The following is a 23643-nucleotide window of genomic DNA, read 5'->3' on the forward strand; positions in this document are numbered from 1 at the left end:
ATAAGTAATCCCCCCCTTTAAGATTTAGATGCACTATTGTAAAGTGACTGTTCCACTGGATGTCATAAGGTGAATGCACCAATTTGTAAGTCGCTCTGGATAAGAGCGTCTGCTAAATGACTTAAATGTAAATGTAATGTAAATGTAGTGTGGCCTGCATATTATCACAATATACTCTACTTCCGGCGAGCAAAATCTAGAGACCTTAGATTTCGTGCACCAGCTATTTTTTACAAATATGCACAGACCCCCCCCCTCTTGTCTTACTGGAGTGTGCTGTTCTATCTTGACGGTGCAGCGTATATCCCGGTAGCTGAATATCCATGTCGTCATTCAGCCACCATTCCGAGAAACATAGGATATTACATTTTTTTGATGTCCCGTTGGTAGGATATTCATGATCGTACCTCGTCTAGTTTATTGTCCAATGATTGCACTTTGGCAAGTAGTATTGACGGTAATGGCAGCTTTCCCACTCGCCTTTTCTGGGTCCTGACCAGGCCTCCGGCTCTTTGTCCTTTGTACCTGCGTCGCTTCCTCTTTTAAATAACGGGGATGTTGGCCCTATCGGGTGTTTGGAAAATGTCCTGTGCATCTTGCTTGTTGAAGAAAAAGTCTTTGTCTAATCCGAGGTGAGTGATCGCTGTCCTGATATCCAGAAGCTATTTTTTCCCCATAAGATACGGTTGCAGAAACATTATGTACAAAATAAGTTACAAATAACCTGGGGAAAAAACACATAATAGCACAATTGGTTGGGCGCCCGTAAAACTGCTGCCATTTCTTCCGGCGACATTTTAAACTTCTACTGCTGATTGCTGCTTTAAGGTTGACTATTAAACTTCCTTCCAACTCAGCCTTGAGGCCAAGGGAACAAGTCACATTACTGGTGCAGCAGAAGAGACTGGAATGCCTGTGAATCCACACTGCAGTTCCATGGAGAGACTAAGACAGTGGCTTCATCCAAAATGGCACCCTATTCCCTTTTTGGTGCATTAATTTTGACCAGGGCCCATAGTGTGAAGTGACTTGATTTTCCCTTCCTCTTTTTTATACAGCTGAACAAATAGTCCCACACTTTTTTAAAGTGATATTTGGTTGGTAGGCCTACTCATATTTAAATTCCAACTAAAGATTTAAATTTGATCTCTGCCTGGGTACAGCCTACCAAAAAAGAACATATCTGTAAAGGTCGTCGTCGGTGGAAGAAGGTGAGGACCAAGGTGCAGCGTGGTATGTGTCCATATTTATTAAATGAACACGGAAATAACAAAATAACAAAGAGAAGCGACCGAAAACAGTTCTGGCTGGTGCAGACACACAACAGAAAACAGAAAACAATCACCCACGAAACACAATAGAAAACAGGCTACCTAAAAATGGTTCTCAATCAGGGACAACGATTGACAGCTGCCTCTGATTGAGAACCATACCAGGCCAAACACAGAAATAGCAAATCATAGAAAAACTCACATAGACAACCCACCCAACTCAAGCCCTGACCATACCAAAACAAAGACATAGCAAAAGAACTAAGGTCAGAATGTGACAATATCGATGTGTCAAAAAGGAAAGAGTGCATTTTATATTTCATGTTTGGAGTGTTCCCGCAATGACACCCTCCATCTTCTTAATCTAACCTGAGGCATTGCTTGGTATTGCTCATCAAATCGACAGTGGGTAGGGGTATGATGATAAAATAGATCAGAGGTTGGCAGACTGGTGGGGCTGAGAAGTAGACAGGTCTGTGCATCGCTGTCTCTCCCAATCAAGCACAGGGTCTAAATGAAGTCCCCCTTTTCATCATTATTCTCAACCAACCCCCTTCACACGTTCCCTCCTCTGACCCTCCACCCACGTCCCCACCCCCACCAGGCCACTGCAGTCATGATACAGATGGTATAATAAGTTCAACGGTTGCCTAGCAACTGAGTTGAGATTTGCCAGTAGGACCATACACAGCAGAGAATTAACAGTGTTTAGGATTGTGTTTGGGTGGGGTGGGATTGTGTGTGTGTGTGTGTGTGTGTGTGTGTGTGTGTGTGTGTGTGTGTGTGTGTGTGTGTGTGTGTGTGTGTGTGTGTGTGTGTGTGTGTGTGTGTGTGTGTGTGTGTGTGTGTGTGTGTGTGTGTGTGTGTGTGTGTGTGTGTGTGTGCGTGCGTGCGCATAGCAATAACTCAGTCTTAAGTTCTGTTCTATAGATTGTAGCCTCTGTTCCCCAAGTATTATTCTTCAGTTTTCCATGCATTAGCCTATAGTTTGTTCATTTGTTACACTTACTTCCACTTTTTTCAGAGTTTGAGGGGAAATAGTGCTTCTAACGAAAATATTATTCAAGTCCATAAAAGTGCAATGTCACTCTTGACCTATGATAATGTTGAATATATTCTCTTTCTCCTCCTCTTTCCCCTTGGCTCTCTCTCTCCAATCTTTCTCCCTCTTTATTTTCTCTCTCTCTCTAATTCATCATCACCGCTCAGGCAGACTTCCTGAGACTCTTCATGAGACTCTTTCATTAATGAAGCAATCAATTAAACAGAAACTCTTCGAGGGCCATGTCACAATAACCCCTAATCACTCTCTATTAATTGAGTTCTCCAAATGGGGCATAATTTCATGCACATTACATGACATCCACCTTCATACTACTTTCCCTATTCTAAGGGCTCTATTCAAACAGATCCGCTTTAGCCGACATCTGCATAGCGGTTGTTTTGGCAGTGTCGGAGGTGGAACTGCATTAGAGCTTTCAAATCCACATGCAGCTCCTGACATTATGCCTAAAGCGGACATTGCCATTGGCTGCAAGGAGTCACATTACGTGAAATCCCATTGCAGCCTTGTTTAGAAGTTTGAACACTGGAATGTGAGATGTAATCTACACCTCCATTAGGCTGATAGAAATCATTTGCAATTTTGGCATCATTATTTCTATACAGTCACAACTGTCCCGTGAGAGATTTTTTTTGCACTCCCAAATTTTGGGGGGATTTGAGTTTTTGGCCAAAAAAGACAAAAATAACAAACAAAAAAGATATCATTGAGGAAATCTGTTGCCAAGTTTTCACACAAATCAAAAAATGTATGCGATCGTGTCTCAATGCTATAAAGGTATTATATTATTGTCATTTTCAAATACAATATCTTTTGGGCTTAGTTGTGGTCTATTTTTTTTTCACCTTCATTTAACCAGGTAGGCCAGTTCAGAACAAGTTTTCATTTACAACTGTGACCTGGCCAAGATAAAGCAAAGCAGTGCGACACAAACAACAACACAGAGTTACACATGGAATAAACAAATGTACAGTCAATAACACAATAGAAAAAAGTCTATGGTGCTATGGTGACCAGTGAGCTGGGATAAGGCGGGGCTTTACCTAGCAAAGATTTATAGATGACCTGGAGCCAGTGGGTTTGGCGACGAATATGAAGCGGGGGCCAGCCAACGAGAGCATACAGGTCGCAGTGCTGGGTAGTATATGGGGCTTTGGTGACAGAACAGATGGCACTGTGATAGACTGCATTCAGTTTGCTGAGTAGAGTGTTGGAGGCTATTTTATAAATGACATCACCAGGGTTGTAGGAGAGTTGTATGGCATTGAAGCTCGTCTGGAGGTTAGTTAACACAGTGTCAAAGAAGGACCAGAAGTATACAGAATGGTGTTGTCTGCGTAGAGGTGGATCAGAGAATCACCAGCAGCAAAAGTGACATTATTGATGTATACAGAGAAAAGAGTCGGTCCGAGAATTGAACCCTGTGGCGAACCGCCATAGAGGTCCGGACAACAGGTCCTCCAATTTGACACACTGAACTCTGTCTGAGAAGTAGTTGGTGAACCAGGCGAGGCAGTCATTTGAGAAACCAAGGCTGTTGAGTCTGCTGATATGAATGTGGTGATTGACAGAGTCGAAGGCCTTGGCCAGGTCAATGAATACGGCTAAACAGTAAAGTATTTTATCGATGGCCTTTATGATATCGTTTAGGACCTTGAGCGTGGCTGAGGTGCACCCATGACGAGCTCGGAAACCAGATTACATAGCGGAGAAGGTACAGTGGGATTCAAAATGGCCGCTGATCTGTTTGTTAATTTGGCTTAAGACCTTAGAAAGGCAGGGTAGGATTTATTTTTTTATTTGTACTTTTATTTAACTAGGTAAATTCTTATTTTTAATGACCGCTCAAGGGCCTTGTTCAGGGGCAGAACCACAGGTTTGTACCTTGTCAGCTCGGCGATTCGATCTTGCAACCTTTCGGTTACAAGTCCAACGCTCTAACCACTAGGCTGCCTGCCGCCCTGGCTTAGATCTGTAACAGTTTGGGTCTCGAGTGTCTCCCCTTTGAAGAGGGGGATGACCACGGCAGCTTTCCAATCTTTGGGGATCTCAGAGGATACGGAAGAGAGGTTGAACAGGCTAGTAATAGAGGTTGCAGCAATTGTGGCGGATAATTTTAGAAAGAGAGGGTTCAGAATGTCTAGCCCAGCTGATTTGTACATCTGCTATCTGGATTTGGGTGTAGGAGAAATGGGGGAGGTTGGGGCAAGTTGCTGTGGGGGGTGCAGGGCTGTTGACCTGGGTAGGTTTAGCCAGGTGGAAAGTATGGCCAGCCGTAGAAAAATGCTTATTGAAATTCTCAATTATCGTGGATTTATCGGTGGTGACCATGTTTCCTAGCCTCCGTGCAGTGGGCAGCTGGGAGTAGGTGCTTTTATTCTCCATGGACTCTACAATGTCCCAGAATCTTTTGGAGTTTGTGCTACAGGATGCAAATTTCTGTTTGAAAATCTTGCCTTTGCTTTCCTAACTGCCTGTGTGTATTGGTTCCTAACTTCCCTGAAAAGTTTCATATCGTGGGGGCTATTCGATGTTAATGCAGTACGCCACAAGGTGTTTTTGTGCTGGTCAAAAGGTAGTCAGGTCTGGAGTCAACCAAGGGCTATATCTGTTCCTGGTTCAACATTTTTTAAATGGGGCATGCTTATTTAAGATGGTGAGGAAAGCACTTTTAAAGAATAACCAGGCATCCTCTACTGACGGACTGAGGTCAGTATCCTTCCAGGATACCCGGGGTCAGGTCGATTAGAAAGGCCTGCTCGCTGAAGTGTTTTTAGGGAGCAGTTTGCAGTGTACAAAGGGAGCAATTTGCAGTGTACAAATTACAATATTTATTTTCCGGCCCCCGGCAGAAATCGGCCTGTGGCTGTATCTAGCTGCCTATCCCCCTGCCCTAAACTAACATAGCTACAGCCAACCAGGGCAGATCTCAAGCAACTGCACACACAACCATGCTCTGTGCAGACTCATGTGAACGAGTGTAAGGCCCTACAGAGAAGTGTGTTGCAGGCTGCCTGTCTCCAAGTGGCAACCAAGGACACTGGGAATGGCACTTTTGCCACTTATATAGAATATACACTGAGTATACAAAACATTAAGAACACCCGGTCTTTCCATGACATAGACTGACCAGGTGAATCCAGGTGAAAGCTATGATCCCTTATTGATGTCACTAGTTAAATCCACTTATATCAGTGTATATAAGCGGGTGGAGACAGGTTAAAGAGGGATTTTTAAGCCTTGAGACATGGATTGTGTATGTGTGCCATTCAGAGGGTGAATTGGCAAGTCAAAAAATGTAAGTGACTTTGAACAGGGTATATGGTAGTAGATGCCAGGTGCACCGGTTTGTGTCAAGAACTGCAATGCTGCTGTGTTTTTCACACTCAACAGTTTCCCGTGTGCATCAAGAATGGTCCACTACCCAAAGGACATCAAGCCAACTTGACACAACTGGGGGGAAGCTTTGGAGTTAATATGGGCCAGCATCCCTGTGTAACACTTTCGACACCTTGCAGAGTCCATGCCCCGACAATTTGAGGCTGTTCTGAGAGCAATAGGTGTGGTGGGGGGGGGGGGGGGGGGGGGGGGGTGCAACTCAATATTAGGGAGGGGTTCTTAATGTTTGGTATTCTCAGTGTAAACTTGTTTGAGTCATTTTGTAGTGCATATTTTACATTTTAGTCATTTAGCAGATGCTCTTATCCAGAGCGACATACAGTGGAGTGTGCATACAGGGCGGCAGGTAGCCTAGTGGTTAGAGAGTTGGACTAGTAACCAAAAGGTTGCAAGATTGAATCCTCGAGATGACAAGGTAAAAATCTGTTGTTCTGCCCCTGAACAAGGCAGTTTACCCACTCTTCCTAGGCCGTCGTTGAAAATAAGAATTTGTTCTTAACTGACTTGCCTAGTTAAATGAAGGTAAACCCAAGCACCATGCTCTACCAACTGAGCCACACAATATCACTAAAAGCTCTCCAAGATGGAGAGGCCATTATGAGTCGGAATATCTAACGTAAAAATTGAGTCTTTTCGGGATCATGGATCTAGCCTATTACCTTTTCACTTTCCCATTCAATGATGTTATTTTAATATGATCTATATTAGTGTTTGGGGTTGTACTCTCCCAGTATCATACACCAATGTTGATATTCGTCTAGCCTGAGTGCCAGTCTGTTTGTGATATCATGCTAATTTCTGGTCATGCACAACATGGCATGACAATGAGCAATGGATTTGGCAAGAGCACAAACAGATCTGGGACCAGGCTAGTATTTGTCCTCATATCATTCTTAGACAATACTGTAAGTCACACAACAGCCTCTCCTTTATTTCAGGCAGGATCTAAGTTAATACATGTAATGATGCCAACGTTTCCGTCTGTCACTTCTGTCAGCTAGTGAATCACCCAATACTCCAGGGTGGATCTGGATCACAGAATATGTACTGGAGAGGATGTCTGCTTCCCCAATAGCACCCTATTCTTTATAAAGTGCCGCTCAAAAGTAGTCTACTATATAGGAAATAGGGTGCCATTTGGGATGCTTCTTTTACAAGAGCCTTCTTTATATTTCACTTCTCCGTACATGATCTTACTCAAAAAATATCTTACTTTCAGGAGAATTTGCAACAGGAAAATGAAAGAAACAAACCTTTCCTTCCATGTCCACAAGTCTCTGCGATCATCGTCTGTGATTTTATTAGGGGTTCACCGCGAAGCTTTGAAATCTATTGTTATTGTCTGAATTATTCATTTAAAAATCATATTTACATGGTCAAATAACCGAATCATAGATTGGTAAAATGTTTTCTAATTTGGCACTCAGAAACTAGAGGACATGAGTAACTTGGTCAAAAAGAATGGCACCGATTGGCTTATAGGGGGTGCTATTATAAGCAGTCTCACTTAAACCCTCATATCGTCACCCCATTTGGCCTACTTTGTATGTAGGTGTCTTTCCTCATGCTGAACCCATAAGGTCCATCAGCATAGATTTTCCTCAATCCTTTAATTTATGTGTCAATTTAAATCCTTTGTAAATCCACTCCACAATGGCCAGTTTCAATTTGAAACGTTTTAGGGTCATCAAAGACATTACCAGGATGAACCATGTTACATTTGGCATTGATATCTTAATAAATAGGGAAACTATTGACATGAACCTTTTTTACTATGCAACGCTAATGCTTCAAATAACCATTAAAAAAATCTAAAAGTCAGATTCACTCCAAATGAGGTCTTTGGACTCATCACAATAGTCCCTAAAGAGTTTGTGAAAATAACATTGATGCATTCAAAGATGCCAACACTATGCCAGTAGATTCATATTAGCGCATACACTAATATGCAAACATTTAAAAAAAAATACTTCTAAAATCTTCTTCTCATGAACCAAATGACACCAAATGACATGTACATGTTTAACCTTAGTTTGAGAAAAAGCGAAGGACTTTTACATGTTAATTGAAATCACTGTAAATCCACTCCATTGTGGCGTTTTAACTCAAAACCTATAATCACTATCATGGACGTCCCTACGATGAACCACACTGAATTCCTACATGATAGAGTGGTTGCTTTGTTATCCAAATGACCTGCTGTCCTTTCTGCCATACTGTGAAACCTGACCATTGCTGCCCACAGCTTTAATATATGTTTTTCCTTTTCAGCATCCATCATCAATCATCCCTCTATTCCAGAGAGTCTTGGGATCCTTTAGTCAATATTGCTGTATTTCTCATATATAGTCTTCTACACACTTTGAGGTAAAATATTTGTCAGATTGAAACACCTGGTTTGTTATTATGGCAGCCCAATCTTTAAAAAAAAATACAGAAATACTAGGCATGTACAGGGTATAATCCATATAATCCACAGGCATATGCAATATAGGAGTCAATTTTTTTTTTATGGTCAATCGTTTGTAGACTTCGTAGACACAGCCAAGCATGACATAATTGCTTTGGAGATACTGGTTAATTACTTTTACGCTGATAGTGGACCACATGCATTTTTTATGCGGGGATTTTCACTGTTCATCAACACTAGTGGGATGTAAAAGAGAAGAAAAGAGCAGCTTTGAGAAAGTGAGATATGGGTGAGGGAAAAGGGTAGCGGAATAGAAAAGGTTAGAATGATTGAACACCCCTTTTTTTGTTTTTTTGTTTGTTTACGGGTATGTGTGTGTGCGTGCGGTGTCTGTGTCTGTGTGTGTGCGTTCGTGTGAGTGTGTGTGTGCCTGAGAGAGAATGTGACCGTGAATTCATATGCATTTGAGGGGAAGGGGGAAAGAATAGAAAGACGTGAACAGAAAGAGACTGACTCTGTGCCAGCTAGTCCTAAAAAATGGCCAGCTAGTCCTCATTGCTATACTACAATGCAACTTTGACATTATTTGTGCTGATCTGTGATGGATGAATAGATTCAGAGAGTGAAGGCCAAGGATTGGGTTGTGAGAGCCACAGAGAGAAAGGGATAGGGAAGGACGGAAAGAGAGAGAGAGACAGAGAGAGAGGGAAAGACAAGGAGGGAGGGATCGAGGGGTAACGACAGGAAGACCCGTAAGCAACACCAATTATGACCCTTTACCAAGAGGAGAGAAGGGGAAATAGCATGTCTCCCTGTGTCTATCACTGCCTGAAGTACAATTAGTTTAATTATATGGAGAGAAAGAGTGAGTGTGTGAGAGAGGGAAGGAGAGAGAAAGAGGGGCAGACAGACAGAGAGAGACTGAGGGGTGGGGGGGTTGACTGAGTGTGGGGAGTCGAGAGTGGAGTGTAGAGACTGAGAGAGACTGGGAGAGGGAGAGGGAGGGGAAGAAACAGACATACTGAGAGGAGAGAGAGACAGAAAGGGAGACTGGGAGACAGTCTGTACTGCATTGCATTGGCACTGGCTTGGAAAGCAAAACAGAACAGAAAAGAGAGAAAAGGGAAGCGAGAGTTTTTCTGGTGATCCTGGAACAACTGCAACACTGCACTGAAGGAGGAGGGAGGGCAAGTGGGAGGAGAGAAAGAGAAGGAGAGAAAGAGACAGAAATAGTCACACACAGAAGCGCAAAACAGACTGTCAAGGAATATCTGTCAAGGAATCATTTTCCTTCCCGTTGAGTCACTCTATAATCTTCCTCCTCCTGCCTTTGTTCTTCCTCCTCTCCTTCTCTTTTTTAATTTATCTCAATTTGAACTATTCATGCATTAAATTTTGAATGCATCTTTCTCCTCTCCTGACTCTCACTGTCTCTCTTTCTCCATCTCTCTCTGTCTTCCTCCCTCCCTTCTCCTCACCACCTGTTAGTCTTGATTCTCTCTTCACCGGTATTTCCAGTTTTACGGGGGAGTTTCACACTCACGCTATTACTAAGGTAAGTCCATACTTTTATCAGTGGACATTGCATTTTCATCTATTTCTAAGCTCTTTTTTTGTGTGATTGCAAATCTGTCTTCTTTTTTTTATCTTTATCTTTCCTTTATTCTATCACTCTGCTTATTTTACTGTCCGCATTCACTCTTTCCCCGCGTTGTCTGTCACATCCCCTCTACTCCTCTTTTTCTTCACTATCAAGTAGGTCTAATGTGCAGTTTGTCAGTATTAGCTGTTTGAGCTGTCAATGTCTCCTCACTCAATGTAGTTGTCAGTGTGTCCGTTCACTTCACGTGACATTTACTCTCAACGATTGTCACCTGTGATTGTCACCTGTGATTGCCACCTGTGATTGCCACCTGTGATTGCCACCTGTGATTGTCACCTGTGATTGCCACCTGTGCTACGCTGTGAAAACGAATACAGGAAAAACAATGCGTAGCCAAGTTGTAGGGTGCACCCACCCACAGACACATGTACATACAGACACATACACACACGTACACACTTTAAGTTAGCTTTATTTAACTCTCTCTCTCACTCACACACAACTAGAGACTTGATTCTTTATCTCGCCCTCACACATATGCGCAATTTTTGGGTCTTTTTTTGTTGTTGTATCTCCCTCTAACACACATGCCCCCCCCCCCCCCCGCAACCCCTACCCCAGCTCCAATCCTGAAACAAACACACACAAAAGCACACACACACTGGAAATAATTTGACTCTAATTGACAAGCGCTCACCGTGGTACTAGGAGGCTGAGTGAAACACAGACTATTAGGTTCTAATGAGTAGAGTGCACTGCACAATAATGTCTGTCTCCACAGTATTATTTAAAGGTGAAAAGAGACTGCCGAGGGCCTATTTGTGTTCTATGAAAGACTGGAAAGAAAGTAACACAACACAGGTTGGGGGAAAGAAACGGCAAAAAGACTGACAGAGAGATAATTTGAAAGATAAAGACAGGAGGATGCAAGACGAAGGGTTGACGAATAGAGAGCGGAAAAGGGGGTGAGAGGATGAAAAGAGGAAAGTCGTGGAAGCGACCATGCATATGATATGATATGAGTCTCATTCAAGGTGAAAGAGCTAACTGAAGAAGGGAGAGGCAGGGTTGAGTTGGAAGGGGGACTCTTGTTGCTAAGAAGTTTTTCTGAGATGTTCTTGTCTGTCAGGGTGGATAAAGCCCTTTTTATTCAATTTGGACCTGAGAACTGTCTGTCCCCATAGGAGAACCCTTTGAAGAACCCTTTTTGGTTCCAGGTACAACCATTTTGCATTCCATGTAGGACCCTTTCCACAGAGAAAAAATATATCCAAGGGTCAAGGTTGGGGAATTACAGTATCTACACGTCTCTAAATCTACAATTAGATGCCACCTCCATGCCAATAGGCTTTTTGGAAGGGTTGCCAGAAAAAAATCCTTTATTGAGAGCAACCAACAAATGTATACACCTGGAGTTTGCTAAACGGCATTGGCACTTGGATTGGAACCAGTGCTATTGGCCGATGAGAGGAAAATAGAGCTATTTGGTCATGCACACCAGTGGTGGGTTTGGCATCGAAAGAAAGATGCATATACAGAAAATAACCCCACTGCAACGATGGCAATCATCCATTTTTATCACCAGCAAGAAACAATTGGCTGCTAACAGCTGAGAACTTCTAGCTAACTGGCAAGCGCGCGAGAACAGTCAACAACTTCGGGAGTAGAGAGAACCCTATAAATTGGCAGATTGCAATCTAGTTGCGAAAGTAAGAACCGCCGAAAATGCGGAGTCAAGGAATAATAATAAGTATTCTGTAAAGGAAACATATATACAGTACCAGTCAAAAGTTTGGACACACCTACTCATTCAAGGGTTTTTCTTTATTTTGACTATGTTCTACATTGAAGAATAATAGTAAAGACATCAAAACTATGAAATGTCACATATGGAATCATGTAGTAAAAAAAAGTATCAAAAAAAGTGTCAAAATATATTTTCGATTTTTCAAAGGAGCCACCCTTTGCTTTGATGACAGCTTTACACACTTTTGGCATCCTCTCAACCAGATTCACCATGAATACTTTAACAACAGTCTTGAAGGTGTTCCCACATATGCTGAGCACTTGTTGGCTGCTTTTCCTTCACTCTGCGGTCCAACTCATCCCAAATCATCTCCATTTGTTTGAGGTCGGGTAATTGTAGAGGCCACGTCACCTGATACAGCACTCCATCACTCTCCTTCTTGGTCAAATAGCCCTTACATAGCCTGGAGGTGTATTGAGTCATTGTCCTGTTGAAAAACAAATGATAGTCCCACTAAACGCAAACCAGATGGGATGGCGTATTGCTGCAGGATGCTGTGATAGCCATGCTGGTTAAGTGTGCCTTGAATTACTACATATTCCATGTCTTCACTATTATTCTACAATGTAGAAAATAATACAAATAAAGAAAACCCCTGGAATGAGCAGGTGTGTCCAAACTTGACTGGTACCGTATATATTTTTTTAGGCACTCTAAGACAAAAGAAACCTGAGACAGTGTGTAAATGATAACATAGGGCAGGAAATTAAGAAATTGATTAAAATGCTTGAAGTGAATGCTGGAATTAAACAACAAACTATGCAAATGGAAAAAAGCACTGTGCATAAAGGAAATAGACACCTGGCTCAAATAGAAGTCTCTCTCTAATAAAGCGCCTGTTTAGTTGAAGTTTTACAGTATTTATTTTACAGTTATAAGGAAGGTAGCCTCGCTTTGCCATATCTCCAAAATCACGTAATTGTCACGCCTCCCTTGGAGGTTTGGAGATTTTTGCATTGCAAAAACAGTTTGAAAGATCCACTGGGGACAATATTTCGATTGGATGTTACATTTCAAGTACCCTCCCCAACACTCCCATTGAAAGGGGTGTTATGTTCGTCACTCATTTCCGACTGGGTAGGGCACATTTTGTAGAAAGTCTCTCTCCAGGAAGATTTATATTTACAACCTGAATTGTAAATATAAATTTATATTTACAACCTGAATTTTTCTCAGTTCAACATACTGTAAATATATATATATTTTAAAATGTATTACCGTAAAACGTAAATTAAACGCTGAGTCTCAAATAGCTGCCTGTGCTTTTTAATAGCTGGGCAACAGCACACATGTCAGCAAATAAACAAATGCCTGTTTTAAATAAATGCCCGGGCTAACTGAATTGTTTTCAAGGTTTAACGTTAGATTTCTTTGTACATGAAATAATTCCGTAATGACTTGAAAAAATTATGGCAATCATCCATTTTTATCGGCAGTAAAAAACTGCTAGCCATTGGCTGCTGACAGCTGAATACTGCTAACATGGCCCCAGATGAGTCAACTGATCGATGTCCCCATAGATATGATGTGCATCAATATAATAGTCTTATCTCCAGCTGTTGTGTCTCTTATGCATTAATGGATATTTGGAGAGTTCAGAACCCAGATGTCAAACAATTTGCTTGGTTCAAACCCAATGGTCCCAGTAAATCAATAACTAATGATTGGCTCAGTTGGAAGTTTACATATACCTTAGACAAATACATTTAAACTCAGTTTTTCACAATTCATGACATTTAATCCAAATACAATGTCCCTGTCTTAGGGCAGTTAGGATCACCACTTTATTTTAAGAATGTGAAATGTCAGAATAATAGTAGATAGAATGATTTATTTCAGATTTTCTTTCATCACATTCCCAGTGGGTCAGAAGTTTAAGCCATCTTGCAACAACTTTGGAAGTATGGTTGGGGTCATTTTCAATTTGGAAGACCTATTTGCAAACAAGCTTTAACTTCCTGACTGATGTCTTGAGATGATGCTTCAATATGTCCACATAATTTTCCATCCTCATGCTGCCATCTATTTTGTGAAGTGCACCAGTCTCTCCTGCAGCAAAGCACCTCCACAACATGATGCTGCCACCCCCGTGCTTCACGGTTGGGATGGTGTTCTTCAGCTTGCAAGTCTCCCCCTTTCCCCTCCAAACATTACGATGGTCATTATGGCCAAATAGTTATATTTTTGTTTCATCAGACCAGAGGACATTTCTCCAAAAAGTATGACATTTGTCCCCATGTGCAGTTGCAAACAGTAGTCTGGCTTTTTAATTGTGGTTTTGGAGCAGTGGCTTCTTCATTGCTGAGCAGCCTTTCAGGTTATGTCGATATAGGACTCGTTTAAATGTGGATATAGATACTTCTGTACCTATTTCCTCCAGCATCTTCACAAGGTCCTTTTGCTGTTGTTCTGGGATTGATTTGCACTTTTCGCACGAAAGTATGTTCATCTCTAGGAGACGGAACTTGTCTCCTTCCTGAGTGGTATGACGGCTGCGTGGTCCCATGGTGTTTATACTTGTGTACTATTGTTTGTACAGATGAGCGTGGTACCTTCAGGTGTTTGGAAATTGCTCCCAATGATTAACCAGACTTGTGGAGGTCTACAATTGTTTTTCTGAGGTATTTGGCTGATTTATTTTGATTTTCCCATGATATCAAGCAAAGAAGCACTGAGTTTGAAGGTAAGCCTTGAAATACATCCACAGGTACACCTCCAATTGATTCAAATTATGTCAATTAGCCTATCAGAAGCTTCTAATGCCATGACATCATTTTCTGCAATTTTCCAAGCTGTTTAAAGGCACAGTCAACTTAGTGTATGTGAACTTCTGAACCACTGGGATTGTGATACAGTGAATTATAAGTGAAATAATCTGTCTGTAAACAATTGTTGGAAAAATGTATTGTGCCATTCACAAAGTAAATGTCCTAACTAACTTGCCAAAACTATAGTTTGTTAACAAGAAATTTGTGGAGTAGTTGAAAAACGAGTTTCATTGACTCCAACCTAAGTGTATGTAAACTTCAGACTTCAACTGTATGTCTGTAACACTTCCATTTCAATTTCCCCTCCCACTGATCATAGTGCCATATCTCTAGGTATTTAAAACCTACGATCCATAACTCTGTTTATAAGTTTTATTGGAAATGTACGCTGATCTTCTTAAGGATTAATCTTACTGGAAAGAGAAGAAATACGATTGACAATTTTTTAAACAGCACTGAGTTAAGCATGTACAGAAGTAAATGGGAATATCTCAAATTTAAGATCTGTGAATTTTCCATTTATTTTACTAAAAAAGTTTTTCAATGTATAAAACAGTCACTTTTATTCGGAAAGTATTTAGACCACTTGACTTTTTCTACATATTGTTACATTACAGCCTTACTCTTAAATGGATTTAAAAACAAAATTCTCATCAATCTTCACACAGTACCCCATAATGACAAAGCACAAACTGTTTTTTAGAAGAAAGAAAAAATATCACATTTACATAAGTATTCAGACCATGTACTCAGTACTTTGTTGAAGCAACTTTGGCAGCGATTACAGCCTTGAGTTTCTTGGGTATGACGCTACAAGCTTGGCACACCTATACTTGGGGAGTTTCTCCCTTTCTTCACTGCAGATTCTCTCAAGCTCTGTCAGGTTGGCTGGGGGTGTCGCTGCTGCAAAGCTATTTTCAGGTCTCTCCAGTGATGTTCGATATAATTCAAGTCCGGGCACTGGCTGGGCCACTCAAGGATATTCAGAGACTTGTCCCGAAACCACTCATGCATTGTCTTGGCTTTGTGCTTAGGGTCGTTCTCCTGTTGGAAGGTGAACCTTCGCCCCAGTCTGAGGTCCTGAGTGCTCTGTAGCAGATTTTCTCCAAGGGTCTCTCTTTACTTTGTTCAGTTCATCTTTCCTTCGATCCTGATGCTGCCACCACCATGTTTTAACTTCTTGGTGACAGGGGGGGCAGTGTTGAGTAGCTTGGATGAATAAGGTGCCCAGAGTAAACTGCCTGTTACTCTGTCCCAGATGCTAATATATGCATATTATTAGTAGTATTGGATAGAAAACCCTCTGAAAATTCTAAAACTGTTTGAATCATGTCTGTGAGTGTAACAGAACTTATTTGGCAGGCGAAACCCAGAGGACAAACCATTCCAATTTTTTTAGGTCACTCTCTTTTCAATGGGTTTCATTGGGAATCCAGATATCAAAGGGACATTCTTGCAGTTCCTACCGCTTCCACTGGATGTCAACAGTCTTTAGAAATTGGTTGAGGTTTTTTCTTTGTGTAATGAAGAAGTAACACTGTTCTGAATGAGTCTAGAGTGAAGAGGACTCTTTGTTAGAGGCGCGTGACCTGAAAGCTAGCTACAGTTTGTTTTCCTCCTGTTTTGAACACAGTTCATCCCGTCTTCAAATATATTGATTATTTACATAAAAAAATACCTACAGTTGTATTACAAAAGTAGTTTGAAATGTTTTGGCAAAGTTTACAGGTAACTTTTAAAATATTTTTTAGTCACGTTGCGCAAGGTGGAACCGGTGTTTTTCTGGATCAAACGAGCCAAATAAATTGACATTTTGGATATATATCGACGGAATTAATCGAACAAAGGGACCGTTTGTGATGTTTATGGGACATATTGGAGTGCCATCAAAAGAAGCTCAACAAAGGTAAGGCATTAATTATATCTTTATTTCTACGTTTTGTGTCACGCCTGGAGGGTTGAAATATGCTTGTCAGTGTTTGTTTACTATGGTGCTATCCTCAGATAATAGCATCGTTTGCTTTCGCTGAAAAGCTTTTTTGAAATCTGACATGTTCGCTGGATTCACAACAAGTGTAGCTTTAATTTAATATCTTGCATGTGTGATTTCATGAAAGTTTGATTTTTATAGTAATTTAGTTGAATTTGGCGCTCTGTATTTTCACTGGCTTTTGGCCACAATATCCAAGAGAGGTTTTTTAACAAGTAAAAAAAAATTATTAAGCTTGCGTTCAAATGCACCTACCTTCCTGTTGCACACAACAAGCTCCAATCCCCCTGTCATAAGTGTTATGCAGGTGAATGAGGACCCAAAAGCGACTTTACCGAAACAGAGTTTATTCCAAGTCAAAACAGGAATACAGAAACCCTCTAGACAGTAGAGGGGAACAACTGAAGATGCGACCACAGACTGCAGGTCGCTTCGGGAAGGCGCAGGCCGTAGCTGATCAAGACACCTGCTCACACGCAGCATCTGAAGAAGGCAAAAAACATGACAGGACGGAATGAGGACAAGAACAGCGAACATCAAACAAGGATCCGACAAGGACAGAAGCGGAAAACAGAGGGAGAAATAGGGACTCTAATCAGAGGGCAAAATAGGGGACAGGTGTGAAAGAGTAAATGAGGTAGTTAGGAGAATGAGGAACAGCTGGGAGCAGGAACGGAACGATAGAGAGAGAGAGCGAGAGAGGGAGAGAGGGAGGGGGAGAGAGAGGGATAGAAAGAGGGAAAGAACCTAATAAGACCAGCAGAGGGAAACAAATAGAAGGGGAAGCACAGGGACAAGACATGATAATCAATGACAAAACATGACAGTACCCCCCCACTCACCGAGCGCCTCCTGGCGCACTCGAGGAGGAACCCTGGCGGCAACGGAGGAAATCATCAATCAACGAACGGTCCAGCACGTCCCGAGATGGAACCCAACTCCTCTCCTCAGGACCGTAACCCTCCCAATCCACTAAGTACTGGTGACCACGTCCCCGAGAACGCATGTCCATGATCTTCCGTACCTTGTAAATAGGAGCGCCCTCGACAAGGACGGGGGGAAGACGAACGGGGCGCGAAGAAAAGGCTTGACACAGGAGACATGGAAGACAGGGTGGACGCGACGAAGATGTCGCGGAAGAAGCAGTCGCACAGCGACAGGATTGACGACCTGAGAGACACGGAACGGACCAATGAACCGCGGAGTCAACTTGCGAGAAGCTGTCGTAAGGGGAAGGTTACGAGTGGAAAGCCACACTCTCTGACCGCGACAATACCTAGGACTCTTAATCCTACGTTTATTGGCGGCTCTCACAGTCTGCGCCCTGTAACGGCAAAGTGCAGACCTCACCCTCCTGCAGGTGCGCTCACAACGTTGGACAAAAGCCTGAGCGGAGAGAACGCTGGACTCGGCGAGCTGGGATGAGAACAGAGGAGGCTGGTACCCAAGACTACTCTGAAACGGAGATAGCCCGGTAGCAGACGAAGGAAGCGAGTTGTGAGCGTATTCTGCCCAGGGGAGCTGTTCTGCCCAAGACGCAGGGTTTCGAAAAGAAAGGCTGCGTAATATGCGACCAATCGTCTGATTGGCCCTTTCTGCTTGACCGTTAGACTGGGGATGAAAACCGGAAGAGAGACTGACGGAAGCACCAATCAAACGACAGAACTCCCTCCAAAACTGTGACGTGAATTGCGGGCCTCTGTCTGAAACGGCGTCTAACGGAAGGCCATGAATTCTGAACACATTCTCAATGATGATTTGTGCCATCTCCTTAGCGGAAGGAAGCTTAGCGAGGGGAATGAAATGTGCCGCCTTAGAGAACCTATCGACAACTGTAAGAATCACAGTCTTCCCCGCAGACGAAGGCAGACCGGTAATAAAGTCTAAGGCGATGTGAGACCATGGTCGAGAAGGAATGGGAAGCGGTCTGAGACGACCGGCAGGAGGAGAGTTACCTGACTTAGTCTGCGCGCAGTCCGAACAAGCAGCCACGAAACGGCGCGTGTCACGCTCCTGAGTAGGCCACCAAAACCGCTGGCGAATAGAAGCAAGCGTACCCCGAACGCCGGGGTGGCCAGCTAACTTGGCAGAGTGAGCCCACTGAAGAACAGCCAGACGAGTAGAGACAGGAACGAAAAAAGAAAGTTACTAGGACAAGCGCGCGGCGACGCAGTGTGAGTGAGTGCTTGCTTTACCTGTCTCTCAATTCCCCAGACAGTCAACCCGACAACACGCCCTTCAGGGAGAATCCCCTCGGGGTCGGTAGAAGCCACAGAAGAACTAAAGAGACGGGATAAGGCATCAGGCTTGGTGTTCTTATTTCCCGGGCGATAAGAAATCACGAACTCGAAACGAGCGAAAAACAACGCCCAACGAGCTTGACGTGCATTGAGTCGTTTGGCAGAACGGATGTACTCAAGGTTCTTATGGTCAGTCCAAACGACAAAAGGGACGGTCGCCCCCTCCAACCACTGTCGCCATTCGCCTAGGGCTAAGCGGATGGCGAGCAGTTCGCGGTTACCCACATCATAGTTGCGTTCCGATGGCGACAGGCGATGAGAAAAATAAGCGCAAGGATGGACCTTATCGTCAGAATGGAAGCGCTGGGACAGAATGGCTCCCACGCCCACCTCTGAAGCGTCAACCTCGACAATGAATTGTTTAGTGACGTCAGGAGTAACAAGGATAGGAGCGGATGTAAAACGCTTCTTGAGGAGATCAAAAGCTCCCTGGGCGGAACCGGACCACTTAAAGTACGTCTTGACAGATGTAAGAGCTGTGAGAGGGGTAGCCACTTGACCGAAATTACGAATGAAATGCCGATAGAAATTAGCGAAACCGAGAAAGCGCTGCAACTCGACACGTGACTTAGGAACGGGCCAATCGCTGACAGCCTGGACCTTAGCGGGATCCATCTGAATGCCTTCAGCGGAAATAACAGAACCGAGAAATGTGACAGAGGAGACATGAAAGGCGCACTTCTCAGCCTTCACGTAGAGACAATTCTCTAAAAGGCGCTGGAGTACACGTTGAACGTGCTGAACATGAATCTCGAGTGACGGAGAAAAGATCAGGATATCGTCAAGGTAAACGAAAACAAAGATGTTCAGCATGTCTCTCAGTACATCATTAACTAATGCCTGAAAGACAGCTGGAGCATTAGCGAGACCGAACGGCAGAACCCGGTATTCAAAATGCCCTAACGGAGTGTTAAACGCTGTTTTCCACTCGTCCCCCTCTCTGATGCGCACGAGATGGTAAGCGTTACGAAGGTCCAACTTAGTAAAGAACCTGGCTCCCTGCAGAATCTCGAAGGCTGATGACATAAGGGGAAGCGGATAACGATTCTTAACCGTTATGTCATTCAGCCCTCGATAATCCACGCAGGGGCGCAGAGTACCGTCCTTCTTCTTAACAAAAAAAACCCCGCTCCAGCGGGAGAGGAAGAAGGCACCACGGTACCGGCGTCGAGAGAAACAGACAGATAATCCTCGAGTGCCTTACGTTCGGGAGCCGACAGAGAGTATAGTCTACCCCGAGGAGGAGTGGTCCCCGGAAGGAGATCAATACAACAATCATACGACCGGTGAGGAGGAAGGGAGTTGGCTCTGGACCGACTGAAGACCGTGCGCAGATCATGATATTCCTCCGGCACTCCTGTCAAATCACCAGGTTCCTCCTGAGAAGAGGGGACAGAAGAAACAGGAGGGATAGCAGACATTGAACACTTCACATGACAAGAAACGTTCCATGATAGGATAGAATTACTAGACCAATTAATAGAAGGATTATGACATACTAGCCAGGGATGACCCAAAACAACAGGTGTAAAAGGTGAACGAAAAATCAAAAAGGAAATGGTCTCACTGTGGTTACCAGATACTGTGAGGGTTAAAGGTAATGTCTCACATCTGATACTGGGGAGAAGACTACCATCTAAGGCGAACATGGGCGTGGGCTCCCCTAACTGTCTGAGAGGAATGTCATGTTTCCGAGCCCATGCTTCGTCCATAAAACAACCCTCAGCCCCAGAGTCTATCAAGGCACTGCAGGAAGCTGCCGAACCGGTCCAGCGTAGATGGACCGACAAAGTAGTACAGGATCTTGATGGAGAGACCTGAGTAGTAGCGCTCACCAGTAGCCCTCCGCTTACTGATGAGCTCTGGCCTTTAACTGGACATGAAATGACAAAATGTCCAGCAGAACCGCAATAGAGGCAAAGGCGGTTGGTGATTCTCCGTTCCCTCTCCTTAGTCGAGATGCGAATACCTTCCAGCTGCATGGGCTCAGTCACTGAACCGGTGGGAGGAGATGGTTGAGATGCGGAGAGGGGGAACACCGTTAACGCGAGCTCTCTTCCACGAGCTCGGTGACGAAGATCTACCCGTCGTTCTATGCGGATGGCGAGTGCAATCAAAGAGTCCACGCAGGAAGGAACCTCCCGGGAGAGAATCTCATCTTTAACCTCAGCGTGGAGTCCCTCCAGAAAACGAGCGAGCAACGCCGGCTCGTTCCAGTCACTGGAGGCAGCAAGAGTGCGAAACTCTATAGAGTAATCCATTATGGATCGATCACCTTGACATAGGGAAGCCAGGGCCCTGGAAGCCTCCTTCCCAAAAACGGAACGATCAAAAACCCGTATCATCTCCTCTTTAAAGTTCTGATAATCGTTAGTAAACTCAGCCCTTGCCTCCCAGATAGCTGTGCCCCACTCCCGAGCCCGACCAGTAAGGAGTGATATGACGTAGGCGATCCGAGCTCTCTCTCTAGAGTATGTGTTGGGCTGGAGAGAGAACACAATATCACACTGGGTGAGAAAGGAGCGGCACTCAGTGGGCTGCCCAGAGTAACATGGTGGGTTATTAACCCTAGGTTCCGGAGACTCGGAAGACCAGGAAGTAGCTGGTGGCACGAGACGAAGACTCTGAAACTGTCCTGAGAGATCGGAGACCTGAGCGGCCAGGGTCTCAACGGCATGACGAGCAGCAGACAATTCCTGCTCGTGTCTGCCGAGCATAGTTCCCTGGATCTCAACGGCAGTGTTGCGAGAATCCGTAGTCGCTGGGTCCATTCTTGGTCGGATCCTTCTGTTATGCAGGTGAATGAGGACCCAAAAGCGACTTTACCGAAACAGAGTTTATTCCAAGTCAAAACAGGAATACAGAAACCCTCTAGACAGTAGAGGGGAACAACTGAAGATGCGACCACAGACTGCAGGTCGCTTCGGGAAGGCGCAGGCCGTAGCTGATCAAGACACCTGCTCACACGCAGCATCTGAAGAAGGCAAAAAACATGACAGGACGGAACGAGGACAAGAACAGCGAACATCAAACAAGGATCCGACAAGGACAGAAGCGGAAAACAGAGGGAGAAATAGGGACTCTAATCAGAGGGCAAAATAGGGGACAGGTGTGAAAGAGTAAATGAGGTAGTTGGGAGAATGAGGAACAGCTGGGAGCAGGAACGGAACGATAGAGAGAGAGAGCGAGAGAGGGAGAGAGGGAGGGGGAGAGAGAGGGATAGAAAGAGGGAAAGAACCTAATAAGACCAGCAGAGGGAAACGAATAGAAGGGGAAGCACAGGGACAAGACATGATAATCAATGACAAAACATGACAATAAGGGGAGTTCTGTCTTATTTCATCCTTAAAATCTCTAGTGACTCCCCATCCTGCATTAGGGAGCGTAATCATTGCCTGACACTAATTTGCATAACGCAACGGACATAAATATTCCTAGAAAATATTCCTATTCATGAAAATCACAAATTAAATATATTGAGACACAGCTTAGCCTTTTGTTAATCACCCTGTCATCTCAGATTTTCAAAATATGTTTTATAGCCAAAGCTAGACAAGCATTTGTGTAAGTTTATCGATAGCCTAGCATAGCATTTTGTCCAGCTAGCAGCAGGTAACTTGGTCACGGAAATCAGAAAAGCAATCAAATTAAATTGTTTACCTTTGATGAGCTTTGGATGTTTTCACTCACGAGACTCCCAGTTAGATAGCAAATGTTCCTTTTTTCCAAAAATATTATTTTTGTAGACGAAATAGCTCCGTTTGTTCTTCACGTTTGGCTGAGAAAATGCCCGGAAATTGCAGTCACGAAAACGCCTAAATATATTCCAAATTAGCTCCATAATATCGACAGAAACATGGCAAACGTTGTTTATAATCAATCCTCAAGGTGTTTTTCAAATATCTATTCGATAATATATCCATCGGGACAATTCGTTTTTCAGTAGGACCGATTGGAGTAATGGCTACCTCTGTATTTTACTCGAGAATCTCTCTGGGAGCATCAGGTGACCACTTGCGCAACGTAGCCGCTTACGGGTATTCTTCAACATAAATGCGTAAAACTACGTCACAATGCTGTAGACACCTTCGGGAATACGGAGAAAGAGTAATCTGGTTGATAGCCCATTCACTGCTCAATAGGGACTCATTGGAACGCAGCGCGTTCAAAACAGGAGGTACTTCCGGATTGGATTTTTCTCAGGCTTTCTCCTGCAACATCAGTTCTGTTATACTCACAGACAATATTTTTTACAGTTTTGGAAACTTTAGAGTGTTTTCTATCCTAAGCTGTCAATTATATGCATATTCTAGCATCTTGTCCTGACAAAATATCCCGTTTACTACAGGAACGTTTTTTTCCAAAAATGAAAATACTGCACCCTAGTCACAACAGGCTTTAAGAGTCTACTGATGTACCCGTGGGTCAATCTAAGTAAAAAAATTTTTTGCATGAGCAACAATCCACCACATTCGTCTGACTGCCTTCCGTAACATCAGAACAGTTTGGGCTAAAAACGAATGTGACCCCACATTGGAGAGGGGACACTCTCATGAACAGAACGTGTTCTCCGTTTTGCTCTACGACCTCACTAGTGTCACGGGATGTGTCAGAGGGTAGCCCATACAAATAAATGGAAGTATGGAGGTAGTTATGTGCCAACAAAAATAAGGGGTTAAATGTGTGTAATATATACAGTGTATTCAGACCCCTTCCCTGTTCCCACATGTTGTTATGTTACAGCCTTATTCTAAAATAGATTAAACATTTGTTTTTCTCATCAATCTACACACAATACCCCAAAAGGACAAAGTGAAAACAGGTTTTTAGATGGTATTGAGTATGCCACCTCAGTCACTGGCCTCATCAATAAATGCAGCGACGACGTCGTCCCCACAGTGCATATCCAAACCAGAAACCATGTATTACAGGCAACATCCGCACCGAGCTAAAGGCTAGAGCTGCCTCTTTCAAGGAGCGGGACACTAATCTGGACGCCTATAAGAAATCCCGCTATGCCCTCAGACGTTCC

The 23643-nt window shown here is 43.5% G+C and overlaps 1 protein-coding gene across 5 annotated transcripts in view; it reads left to right on the top strand.

Annotated features, from left to right (window-relative positions):
• Positions 1-9169: 9169 nt before the first annotated feature.
• The window catches only part of LOC124048513 (double C2-like domain-containing protein alpha), a 91633-nt gene continuing 77159 nt past the window's right edge, over positions 9170-23643 (top strand). For all 5 annotated transcript variants that reach the window (XM_046369377.1, XM_046369379.1, XM_046369381.1 and 2 more), the window contains exon 1: positions 9170-9698. The gene's annotated coding sequence lies outside the window, so the exon portion shown is untranslated. The remainder of the gene's footprint in view (positions 9699-23643) is intronic.

Source organism: Oncorhynchus gorbuscha, linkage group LG11 (genome assembly GCF_021184085.1).
Source record: "Oncorhynchus gorbuscha isolate QuinsamMale2020 ecotype Even-year linkage group LG11, OgorEven_v1.0, whole genome shotgun sequence".
Taxonomy (NCBI): Eukaryota; Metazoa; Chordata; class Actinopteri; order Salmoniformes; family Salmonidae; genus Oncorhynchus; species Oncorhynchus gorbuscha.